Source organism: Lissotriton helveticus, chromosome 6 (assembly GCF_964261635.1).
Source record: "Lissotriton helveticus chromosome 6, aLisHel1.1, whole genome shotgun sequence".
NCBI classification, from domain to species: Eukaryota; Metazoa; Chordata; class Amphibia; order Caudata; family Salamandridae; genus Lissotriton; species Lissotriton helveticus.
This window is the reverse complement of record NC_136067.1, coordinates 1,889,890,890-1,889,903,016: the sequence shown is the minus strand read 5'-3', so window position 1 is coordinate 1,889,903,016 and position 12,127 is coordinate 1,889,890,890. Positions and strand designations below refer to the sequence as shown.

Genomic DNA, 12,127 nt, shown 5'->3' with positions numbered 1-12,127 from the left:
AGCTATTGATTCTGAACAGTAAACAATGGTCTGGAGTCCACCAATCACTCCTGTGATCCTCACAGGCCTGTTCTTTACCTAATACACCCCTTAATTATGTAATGCTCAGTGTGGTGCTGTAGGTTGCTGTCAAGATCTTTCTCAAAGTTCTCAAACCATAGAAACAAGAAGAAACAAGTGCATCAAGAAGTAGATTTAGAAAACATTATCGGTTAATCAGTACAACTAGAACCTTGGTGGCTGGGACAGGAGATGGAAGAGTGTCTAAGACCTTAGAGCATAGTTTGCTTTCCATGTGCGCCATTTTGCTGACCAATATAATCGTCTGGCCTGGTCTTAGCAGTGATGTGCTTGAAAAGTTGTAGCTCATCCATTGTTCCATGGCTACAAGACAGGGTCTCAAATTTAGAGCCTGCTTGACCAGTCTAATTTTTTTTGTTCGATCTGTTTATTGAATTTGGATATATGTGATACATGTTACAAACATACACAATATCTGCAGAACCAGTAGGCATTTTCATGAGTCAAATTATTCAAGGCAATATACCGGTATATGAGCAAATGGCATATACACTATCTAGATAAGTGCATTGTAACAACTCACGTCTAATACAATAAATAGATAACGTCAATCATGGCTTGTTACCATTTCAATATATAAACATATTACAGGTGCCTTATTCGCATACAGGTTTGTTCCACATACACATTTCTAATGACTCCTTTCGGCTATGACATAGTGTGGGTTGATGATCAAACTACCATGTATATAACAATAAAACCTGTAACAGCAAATCATGACAAAAAGAGGGGGGAGCAGGGTAGGCTGTGGGGATTGGGCGATCCATGTCTGCTACAATAATGCAAGTTTAAATGTGTCAACCCCAATATCCTAATACTACATGCTGGATCAGTGTGCGTGATGTGTGTTGCGAGTTCCAGACCACGTTGTTGTCAGGTCACATTACAACTTACGTGTAGACTAGATTAGTTGGTATTAGGAATGTCTGGGGGGTCGTCCGGAGTTATTGCTACTTGAAGCGCCATCCGAATTGTGTTCCAGGCTGTGTTGTAACTAAGAGACAGCCTCAGCCCAGTTCAGCATAGACGGAGACCAAGCTTTAAGCAATGGGAGGTCGTCTGCTTTCCATCAACGCGAGACAAGTCTGTTGGCCACCACTAAACCCAGGTCTAAAAATCTAGAGGCTTTCTGTTTCTTATTTCCAGGAAATATCCCTGTAATGTAGGCCTCCCACATACTCAGCAAAGCCCGATCTGTGCTTGCGGTCACCAGTTGAATCACTCCGTGCCAGTAGCCTTGCAGTTTGAGGCTTAGCCATAACATATAAAGGAGATCAGCGTCTTGTTATTTTGCAGCGCAGGCAACAAGCATCCACTCTATTAAAAAACCTATTGATTTTATCTGGGGATAGATATGCTCTGTTGACTATATAGAATTAGATCAGCCTAAACCTTGTATTTCTGGGAATCTGTCTAGGGCTCGCCAGCAACATGGTCCATTCTTTGGGTGTAAATGGTAGCACCAGACCTGCCTCCCATCTATTACGCAAGGGCATTAAGTCAGTCATAGTGTGTTCGCGAATTTATTCTGCAAACCATTTTATGGGGGATTGGAATTTCCAGTCGGGCCTACACCTGCGGTCACTTTACTGGCAGCCTAGCACTGGTGTCATTGGCGGCACTGGTTTGCCTTGCAGCGAGGCACTGGTGTCAATGCTGGCACTGGTTTGTTGCCCTAGCAGTGACGCCCCTGTTTCTAGGTTTTATGGCCTGCACTGCCCTGCCTTCTGGAGACGAGTCTGGTTTCAGTGGATGCACTTGCAGTAATGCCCCTGGCTTCATTGCCCACTCTGGCTTGCCTTGCACCGAAGGCTGTGGTTTTACTACATTCACGAGCGACTACAGGAGATGAGGCTGCACCTCCCGGACCCTCCTGTGGACAGTGATGATGAGGACACAGTGAAAGCCTCCACCACCGATAGTCCGACCTCCATGCAGAAATGAATGCTTACTGCCCCGCTGGAAGTCTGCATTTAGCAGTGCTCAGAGAGCCTGGCTAACGTCGAGCGGAAGCCTTGATATCTTCACCAGTAACGGCTTCAGCCCACTCCAACTAGGGTCCTTCTTCCTGTAAGCAAAGGGCTTTCTCCATCACAGAAGAATTAATGATCCCAGGCCGCGCCTCACTCCAACATGGCACCCTTGCTGCTGTATCTACAGGCCCACTCCAACTGATCTACTTCCTTCTCCACCAGGGAAGCTCCCGATTGCTCATAAACACAGTCCTGGGAACTAGCTTGACTTTAACAACAAGGGGCATGAGCATCACCCTGCGCCTGACCCCAAAACGGCTGCCACTGATCCCATCGAGTTTCACCTGGTACTCTCCAGCTATAAATCTAAGATCAGCGCAGAGCAAACTCCTCCAAACCCCCAGATTCAACAAGGCACGTGGGGGATGAAGAAGAATTGTTCTGGGCACAGTGAAACTATGGAACTCACTCTCGACTGATATAAAGAACAGCCCAACATTGCTTTTCTTCAGAAAAGCACAAAAAAACGGTCTGTTTTCCAACTAATTTTTTATGAATGAAGCAATTTATAAAAGCTCTTAAATACCCTTTATGGTTTGTGTGTGTATTACAATTAATTTGTCATTATATGTATAGACTTTTGAGTAGTCCAAGTACCTCAAGAAATATTTCGCAGCCGGCAGAAACAATTGTATTCTACTACATAATTGCCCAGGATCTGAGGGATACTGGGTTACCCTATTGTATATAACCTGTTTTCTAACTAAACCTCTCTCTTTCTGTTTTCTCTGGCAACTTACCGCGCAGCGCCTAGACGCCTTGGGGCGATCGTGCGCTATATCAATTTCCAAATTAAATCAATAGTGCTTTAGGGCCTTCTGTATCAGTCTTTTGGTCCGACCACACAAGTGAGGTAGCATTGTTAATGGGAGACTTGGGGGAATGTTGGTTAGTAGGAAATGTGTGGCTCCCCGCAGATTCCAGAACTTTTTCTCACAGACATGTGAAGAAGGTGGTCAAAGTCTTTGGTTTCAGTGCATTGTGGGTAAGAAAATGTTGTGGGATCCAAGTGAAGCACACCATCCGGGACTCCCCCCGTGTCTAGTTTTCAGAACTGTCTGGGTTTGGTAGGTTTTCCCAGGTGACAGCCTGCCCAATCCCAAAAATGGCAGCCATTCACCATTGCAAGTGGGACAACATTGGGAGTTAGCCACACTCTTATGGATCCCTACGTAAAAACAACACCGAAAGGAACCAAATGTCCTCTCACTTGCCATTGGGATGGGATTTCTCAGTCCACAGGGGAGCGCAAAGACTGTTGAGGCTTTAGGGGCGAGGGTGGGGTGGATGTTACGATGGACCAGACCCGTTCCATTATTTTATTCTAAAAAAATATTCCTGCCATGCAGTGGACTTTCTGGCCTCCATGGGCAAATTGGGACAACCCCCACCGTCTGCTGTGGTGGAGCAGTGGTGGGCAAAAAAGAGTGGTTTGTCATTTTTGAGGTGGAGTGTTTGGCCAATGCCAGAGTGCAAAACTCGCACTACTTTCTTTCGCCCCCAATGGCAAAATCCCTGGCATCAGGTTTGCCATCTACCCCCCGGAGGGCAGATTTGGAGCATTCTTCTCACAGGGCTCGCAAAATCATAAAAAAGGCACAAGACCTGCAGGTCTAGTAACCTACAAAATCTCAACGACCTAACTGAAATGCACTTGACCTCTGACTGAAAGCTGAGCAAATGTGACAAATTAACAAGATATAAAAGCATTTTTATTGTTCATTTACTTTGTGAGCAATAAAGATGCCTTTAAATCTCTGTCACATTTCGTCTGCTTTCAGAGGCAGAGGTCAAGTGTCAGTTTGTATTACTACTCGCCAGAAAGGGCGATTAGGACCTAACTATAGCTCGTCCTGAATTAATCTGACTCGCAAATGCGAGCGGTCGAGTGAATTTTTCAAGCCCTGCCTCAAGTGGGAGAAACCTCTCATCTGGCCCCAGAGAGGCCAAAGACACTATTGTCCCATTTGAAGCGGGGTATGACCGATGCCAAAGAATGCCACGTCCTTTTTTTGGTTAATTTTGGCACCATTTTGAATCCCCTGGTGTGTAGTGGACTTTCAGACTGAAGGCAAACCCCCTATCTGGCCTGGGAGGGGGCAGAAAAACTGCCATTGGCAACACCCCCACCCCAAATGGGACAAACCATTTTTTATGCCCCCCTAGCCCCCAAGGACCAGAAAAGGATTTGCCTTCAATTTGCCCCCGGGGGTGGCAGAAAGCAGAGTAAACACCATGGGTTTCAAAATGGTGACAAAACAAAAAACAGAGGGTGCAGCCTACGCTCGCATGGAGCCATACCCCTGCCCCAGAAGGGGCAATAGTATCTTTCTGCCCCCCTGAGGTTTATCTCAATTTGGAGGCTGCCCAAGGAGACAGGATGGGGAGTCCATCAGGCATGTTGCATTTTGGGTAAAAGAAAGTAGTGTGGGTGTTGTACTCTAGCATTATCCACAAGCCCACCCCAAAATGGACAAACCAAGTGTAACAACAGCACCACTTTCTTTTTCCCCCCAAAGACAAATCCCTGGTGTCAGGGGCATATTTGAGGCAACCTCCCCAATTAAGATAAACCATCTACCTGCCCCCGGGGGAGCAGAAAGACACAATTGCCCTTTATGGGGCAGGGTATGGCTCGATGCCAAGGTAGGCCGCAACCTTGTTTTGGCCCAGTTTTGTAATGCCTGGTGGTTAGTTGCCTTTCTGCCCCTCAGGGTGGCAGACTGCGGGTATCCACTCCCATCCGCCCTCCGGGAGGGCAAAAAGACTGTCACCAAATGTTTTGGGAGGGTGGGGGCATTGCCAGACCCCCACCCCTGTATTTATTTTTATAATTAGACTGTGGTGTCTAGTGGTCATTTTGCCCCCACCCCCCGGTGAGGTAGATGGGGGATAATTACCCCCATCATCCCCCCGGAGGTGCAGAAAGGCGATCTGAATTCTTGTTGGGATGGGGATGGGCAGGATCTCGATGGCTACATATATATTGTTTTTTTAATTCCCTGGTGTCTAGTAGTGCCGTCCACGTCAACCTAGAAAGTGAAAAAGCCTTTTGCCATTTTTACAGCAAAGTCTTTAAGCATTGGATTAGCACAGTGTCATCCACCTGAAAAATGACAAAAACTTTTAACCACCCCAGTTTTGGATTATAATTTTAAAAAATTTAAAAACATACAGGAGGCCAACCTGGCATGATTAAAAGCTGTCCCCGACACGTGTACCACTCTAATTAGAGCTCATCAGAGAGCTATAGCTTTATCCAGATGCAAAAAAGTACCTGGTATAAGTAAAGACAATATCCTTTCAGGCTTTGAGTGCAGCTTAAATTATCTAAAAACGAAGCAGAGAACCCTGGACAGTTCCCATGTATATCTGGCCTGCAGCTCCTTTATATGAAGCACCCTACAACTCCAGACACTCTGAATCTGCTAACCTCAAATGTCTGTTTTGCTAATAGTTTTTAAGCATAGGATTAGTACAGCTAATCCTATGCTTAAACACTTTGCTGTAATAATTATGTAAACATAACACTAGACACCATAACAGACATCACAATTTGGTTGTCTGACTTCACAATACGACTTTGATATCACTAGTATCAAAAAATTCACCGCATAAAAGGGGGATTTTTGAGGGGGGGGGGGGGGATCAAATCAGACTTTCTGACAGCACAAAAACATCTCCCAATATGGCTTCCTGTTATCACAAGAAAATGTTCCGTTATGAAAACGGAGCGCTCTGACATCACCATAGGGCTTTCTCATATGCCGGCAGGGCTCACTACAGCACGAGACCACTCCATTCCATCAAAATAAGGCTTCTATACTTGATAACGTATCTATGTAATCAAAAAACTCTTCATGAAATATCAAAAAGACTGACATAAAAACATGGTTTGAGGACATTATAATTCAAATGTGTCACTGCACAATAAGGCTTCCTGTAATCACAGAGGGTCTTCCTGACATGATAACAGCACGCCCCACTTTCACGCTGGGTGCTCATATCATCAACACAAGAATTCCTAACTTCAATATGGGGATGGTGACAACAGAGTAGGTCTGTGTTAAGTTCCACTTGAAGAAGACTCCGGAGGCTCATGGATTAAGGTAAGTGGTTTAATAAACCGCAGAGATCAGAGACCCCCGCCAGCCACAGCAAAACCAACTGGTAACTGAACTGGATTGCCAAACCTTCTAAATCACAACCTAGCAACACATTACATTCTTACATATGATGTCACAGAAAGTTAAGTGTTAAAGTTACAGAAAGTACAGAATACCACACATCTCCCGTCTCTTTACAAATAAAAGTTTAACCCACAATAACAAAACAGGAAATATAGCTAAAAATTAAAAGAAAACAATGGATAAATACAATGTAAAGGCACTTCCACCTCATACTAAACATTGTCTTTGAAATGCACAGGAGCCCTTTTGCTTCGTTCAGGTCTCCCTTCTGAATAGTCTTTTGGTTAGATGTTATCTAACACTGTACCACTAGAACCTGCAGTAACTGGGGCATTCACACTCCCAGTTCATGCCATTTACAACCGCATTTTCCAGACATTCTTTTAGCACCTTTATGAAGTGGTACACAACACCGTTACTTTCGGAATGATAAAGTGCAGTTTTCTTATGTCTCACATCATGTGCTTTAAGAAACTCTTCCACCACTCTTTCCTTGAATTTGGCTATTCCCATGTGGCTGGCATAAGCATTCGCAACCAAGTTTGCCCTTAATTCGCAGGGGTCACCAGTTTGCTTCCCCTCATCAATAGACAACCAACTACAGACAACTTTTCTTTAACTTGCCAAAACCCTTTCATTTTGTCATCACACTTGTCCATTTCACACCAACCAACTCTAATCATCCTCGTGACCATCTGAGGAGTTAAATCTCCTTCCAATGCCTTTCTCCACTCCTCTTCTTGTATGATGCTATCAGTTTGCCTCCTGATCAAATTCCTCCCCACTAAAGAAATCATTTTCTTCCAAAACTTTCTTCTGAATTATCAGAACCTACCTCACTATTGTCACCTAACCTGGAAAAACAATCTGCCAGTAAATTACTGCCATCTGGAACATAAATCATGTCAAACTCAAACTCCTGGAGGGCTACCACCCATTTGCGTATTGTATAAAAGATGAAGTCCACACCCTATTTTGAAAAATCATCCTTGAAAGGCTTGTGATCAGTTTTGATTACAAGCTTTTGCCCCCATGGAAATTTCCTTAACCTGCTTACCGATATACGGCCGGGCCCGGCCTCATTCAAATATATATATATATCCCGGCCTTGTTGTACGGGCTCTGCAGCCCTGATTCACACCTCAGAAAATCCTACTGTGCTATTTGAATGTGGCAAAGCAGCACTGCAGGAGAATCTAAACAAGTAAACTTCTGTTCCCGGTGTACGAGAGGACCGGTTGAAATGTGAGCCTGCACAACACTGTGATTAATGTGCAGGTTCACCCGACCCTCCCTTACAAACTGGGACATTTTGGCGTTTTAGACCAAAGTGTAGGGACACCAGAAGTCCTTCAAAAACATGACTGTCCGGGCAAATCCGGGATATGTGGTCACCCTACCAAAAGGCATATTCAAAAATGAAAAGGTACCAAAGGGCGTTATGAAAGTTGTAAATTCTTGGGAAGAAGGAGGGAACCGAACCTGATGATAGGTTGACATCAGGACAAGTAAAGAAAAATGCTTAGCACCATTGAGAGAGCACAACACCTCACTGATATTGAGTAGGGAATAGTGATCAACAATTACTGCCTTGTTGAGCTCTCTCGTGTCAATGCAAAGCCTGGCTTTACCATTGACATTTCAGGCCATAACAACTGGAGCAAGCCACTCAGTAGCACCCACCTCTACTATTATGCCATTTTCAACCAACTTATCCAATTCAGTCATCATGTTATTCCTCATAAGCAAAGGAACATTCCTTACCTGAGCTACCTTAGGTTGTGCATCTGATTTCAACTTTTTCAAATGCAAATCATTTATAAGACAACCCAGTTTGTCTGAAAACACCTCAGGAAATTCTTTCAAAACCTCTCTCATCCACCCCCAGAGATAGCTCGGACGGTGGATATTTCCTTAATAGACACTGATGGATTTTTGTTGGTATCTAAATAGACATACAAGTCACACTGGTGAACCAACTGGTGAGGGAATTTCCCTTCATGGAGACATACATTTTCCTAGGAATGATTCTGCCCTTGAACTTAATGGTGCCCCAAAAATACCCTAGTAACTTTATGGGTCACCGCCATAGCACTTGGGTTTTATGTCAGGTCTTCCCAACTTTACCTGTCCTTTAAGATGCTGACCATAAAAGCTCTTGGGAATAAGTGTCACCTTAGTTCCTGAGTCAAACAAAATACAGGTTTATTATTAACTAAAACCAACTTCAAGAGACCTTCTGAGACACTTTCTTTTACTTGAAGAAGGCTTACTTCTTCAATATCACCATCCTCAAACTCGTATTCTACTTCTCTTATTTTTCTATCATCTTTGTTTTACATTTGGAAGAGTGACCCTTACTATCACAATTTTTGCACAAAATCTTCCAGGCAGGACAATCTTTGTTGTTAGCAATGTGGCCTGGATTGCCACAGCAAAAGCACTTACCAAGGAAGGTTTTCACATTGTTAAAAAAGGAATTGCTTCGCCAAAACATATGACAGGGATTTTTAGCTTGAACCAATTTAACCTCCAACAGCTCAGTTGACCTCCACACATGCATTTAAGTGTTTGTGTGCTTTGGCAATTGTTAACACTTCTTACAAGAATGGCTTGTCTTTCTGCCACATTCTTTGTCTAAAGTGCAGCCCAACATAAATTGATCCCTCAGTCGTTCCTCACTAGACGCATCAAACTTACAAGTGGCGGCTAACCTGCGGAGCTCAGTGATGTATTGCTGTACAGATTCACCATGAAGTTGAATTCTCCTCCCAAAATGATAACGTTCTAAAACTGTGCTCACTTTGGGAAGGTAGTTCAAATCAAGATTATTTAAGCAGATCTCATTCTCGTGAGCAGTGTCACTGTCAGGTAAACTGGGGAGATGTTCATATACCTTTTGACCTCTCTGTCCAAGCCAGTGCATTAGTAAAGATATCTTACGCTCTGCACTAAGGAAGGTGCCACATACCTTTGCATACTGTCTAAAAACGCTAGGTCATTTTTGCCATTGTATAGGAGGATCAGAGGGGAAAAAAAAATCGGGGTGCTGTAACATTATGCAAGTAACAGTAAACCCTCAAACCATATAACTGCACAGGTTTCATGCTACTAACGTGTGCATCAGTCACCAGTAGCATTGAGGTCTCCGAGAGGCTTCACCGGGTTAGGAGCCAGTAACCGCAGAATATATACAAAAAGATGAATCCCAGTTTCTCCGCTCGTTGCTAATGTTAAATTCCACTTGAATTAGACTCTGGAGTCTCAAGGATTAAGTTAAGTGGTTTAATAAGTCATAGATATCAACGACCCTAGCCAGCCACAGAGAAACTAACTGCTAACTTAACTGGAACCCCCAACTTTCTAAATCACAACCTAACAACACATTACATTATAACATATGTCACAGCAAGTCAAGCGTTAAAGTTCCAGAAAGCACAGAATACCACAGTCTGCCACTACAACAGGGCTTTAATGCAACAAAGCAGTATTTGTTGGCCCGACATAACGCAAGTATATCTTTCAGGACCGGGGCACTTCTACCCTCGTTCACACATTTAGGGGAGAACTGCACCTTATTTAAGCTAAGTAAACCAGTGGCTTCAGAAAGTTTCCAAAGAGTGATATAGGGCCCAATCATAACAGTCTGTTCTCTGGCTCCAGTCTGCACTTCAAACTCGTGTTATTGCTTTATTTCCAAGTGGCTCGTGAAAGCTGGAGACGGGGCCCAGACAAAAACTAGGGACAAAAAATACACGAAGGAGACGTCAGTGAAAGCTGCCTTACCACAATAAAGCAGCTGTGACGCGCTGCCCCTGGTCACCGGGTCTGTTTTCACAGCAGCCTGTATCACACGGGAAGGGAGGGATGATGCTCACTGCCTTCTGTGCACGATGCTCCAGTAGCCGGCTGGGCTCGGATGCTGCAAGTACTACAGAGAGAGCACCGGGCCAAGATCTCCCAGACTGGACAGCAACGGCCCAACGCAGCCAAACTCCAGACTGTTCAACAAAACTCCACTTTCTGGGTCCCCACAGGCTCCAGGAGGCGGACTCCTTCACATAAATCACCCGACACAGCCCAAGCGGGCTCCCTCTTGTTAAACAAGGACTGCCTCCTGCAGGCACCAAGGATGAGGAGAGCGTTGGGAAGTCACACCCGCCATTTCCAGACAAAATACGGTGGGGCCAGCACTTCTTTCTCCCACCCTTGCAGCACACCTCCCGGTGCAGCAACTCTTCTCCCTTCCTCCCCCAGCTCGCTGCAAGCCTCCCGGGCCGTGGCAGGCACACAGGGAGACGGCTGAGGCAGGCAGAGACATAGAAATGGGACTAACAGCAACACTACTGTGATGCTGCGCGCTGGCGGCCATCTTAGCCGGGTTTAACACCCAAAAAGGTGTACTGAGAGCTGTGATTTCTTTTTTATTCATTTTATTTATTTAATGCGATTTTATATAGCGCGAACCTTACCCGAAGGTGTCAGAGCGCTTTACATAAGAACCAGTTTTGATACATAAGGATTTAGGATTACATGAGTTACATAAAAGATACAAACAGAAACAATGTACAAGTTGTAAAGTCACACAAGGAAGAGACAGAAATTGCAAATGTACAAGTTGTAAAGTCACTCAAGGAAGAGATACAAATGTATACACTCTAAGAGTCACATAGGAATGGTAGAGAGTACAAAGCTCAACTACATATACTAGTGGTTAGAGTTATCTCTATATACATTACCTACTGGCGGTCGCCAGTAGGTATATATGGTTAGGATTTTTTCTCTCTGGGATTTTTGAAAATTCTATGTCTAATAACTTTGGCGTTTGTGGACGGAATTGGCTGAAATTTTCAGGAAAATGGCACATTTTGTTTCTGAGCAGCCCTTGAAAATTTGGGGGGGGTTCGTCAAGGGGGGGCCGAGAAAAAAGGGGGGTCCCAAAACGTGTTTTTAACATTGAGTTTTCCATAGGGCGGTTGGCCTCACTTTTAACCCGAATGGCTGAATGGATTTGCACGAAACTTGGCAAAATTGTAGGGACTGGTAGCCCGATGTGCCTTTTGTAGGTCTCAATATATGTGCTTCAGTGGATTTTGAGAAATTAACGTTCAAAAAAAGATATATATCTGTAACAGCGGACCGGGCAGCGCTCCAGTTCGCGTACTTTTCGCGCAACGGAGCTTTGTGAAGCGAAGCTGATTGGTTCTCCGGCGTCTGTAAACATTCCAAACAGTCCGTAGCGGCCGCCATCTTGTCTCTCGGTAGGATCGAGAGACAAGAGGAGGCCAAAGCGAAGGGGCAAATGACCATAAGGGGGCATAGTAGATCCTCGCTGACCCCCTAGGTTTGATGTGGAGGTTTTAAAAGGGCCCCGCGGGGCAAAAAAAAAAAATAATAATAATAATCGAACGGCTGAATGGATTTGCACGAAACTTGGTAAAATATTAGGGACTGGTAGCCCGATGTGCCTTTGCTAGGTCTCAATATATGTGCTCCAGTGGATTTTGAGAAATTAACGTTCAAAAAAAGATATATATCTGTAACAGCGCTCCGCTTCGCGTAACGGAGGTTTGCGAAGCTGATTGGTTCTCCGGCGTCTGTAAACATTGCAAACAGTCCGTAGCGGCCGCCATCTTGTCTCTCGGTAGGATCGAGAGACAAGAGGAGGCCAAAGCGAAGGGGCAAATGACCATAAGGGGGCATAGTAGATCCTCCTTGACCTCTTAGGTTTGATGTGGAGGTTTTAAAAGGGCCCCGCGAGGCAAAAAAATAAAAATAAATAATAATCGAACGGCTGAATGGATTTGCACGAAACTTGGCAAA

General features: G+C 44.5%; 1 protein-coding gene across 1 annotated transcript in view; it reads right to left on the bottom strand.

Moving 5' to 3' along the window:
* Positions 1-10,625, bottom strand: part of DISP1 (dispatched RND transporter family member 1) — a 659,288-nt gene extending 648,663 nt beyond the window's left edge. Inside the window, exon 1 of the mRNA XM_078649828.1 lies at positions 10,091-10,625. The gene's annotated coding sequence lies outside the window, so the exon portion shown is untranslated. The remainder of the gene's footprint in view (positions 1-10,090) is intronic.
* Positions 10,626-12,127: the final 1,502 nt, after the last annotated feature.